A 1,262-nucleotide genomic window follows, 5' to 3' on the forward strand; every position below is an offset into this window, starting at 1 on the left:
AACTTCCTGCAAGGAATGAAAGTCGGAATATGTCAAAGTGGTCAGGATCCTGGGTTTACCAAGATAAAGAGCTAGGGATTGGTTGAATACATTTTGAATGTGTTTCCTTCTGAGCTTTTTCTTTTCAATGTTTGTAGAAAGAAATGATTAAATCATCATTTTCAGCCTGTTGATGTAGGTACACAGAGTTGGATATAATAATTTTTACTTTTACTCCACCTGTAATAAGTAATACCGAGAGCGTTTTACTTACCTGATTGTCTAGATGTCGTTATATAAAAGTTCTATATTGCAACATATTTAAGGTCATACTTACATTTTCGTACCCTAGCACGTAAAAGCTCAGCATCTACTCAATTGTTTCCAATTCGTTTGTTGGCCAACTTCTTGACCCAACTCAAAAGTTACAATATAAATGGAAATGCTTTATCATTCAAGACATTCAAGGTAGTCAACACCAGCGTGCAATCAATGTATCTTCCAACAATTATCTTTCATATCTTTCAACACTTAATCTCGTTATCTATATGTCTGTGTCAATAATATCATTGGATTAATGAGCCATCATCAAATCATTATAGGTTATAAAATTATAAATGGGGAATACCTACAGACGTTTACACCATTTTATCACCATATTATTACCAATGATTATCGTATAGCTCTCCCTCTCTTTCTGATTCTCTCCACAGACTCTATATCCATCTATCTTTTCAATCACCACGCTGCTTTTTGGAAAGAAACCAACGCCGTTACACAATAACATTTGAGCTATGGATACTAAATAATCATGTTACAAATTGTGTTTTATTTTTTCAGAAACTTAGAACAAATAAATAAAAATCCCCATATCTTAAGTAATGGATATCATAGATAGTCTCCTTCACTATCTATGTGGGTATGGACATACTCTAAGTATGGAGATAACAAGGATTTTGAATTGATAAAGTCTGCAAACAAAGTAAACATTATAAAGTAATCTTTATGTAACTTGACGCATAGAAAAATATGCCTTGTATTCATGGTATTTCAGCTCATCGATACACTCAATGTGACATGGCTACACCCAATCTATAGCTATCTATGAGCGATAAATCACTGTTCTTGTTGATGTGCTCTTATTGAGACCTTATTGATAGTGTTTTTATAACACTAATACTATATTTATCACGTTATCAATAAATTAACTAGTTCTGAAAAGTGTTAATTAAATATCAAACCTGTTATTACCGATATGCAACGTGTTAGTATTTTGCCTTAAA

The sequence above is a fragment of the Amphiura filiformis genome, chromosome 1 (assembly GCF_039555335.1).
Source record: "Amphiura filiformis chromosome 1, Afil_fr2py, whole genome shotgun sequence".
In the NCBI taxonomy this organism is placed as follows: Eukaryota; Metazoa; Echinodermata; class Ophiuroidea; order Amphilepidida; family Amphiuridae; genus Amphiura; species Amphiura filiformis.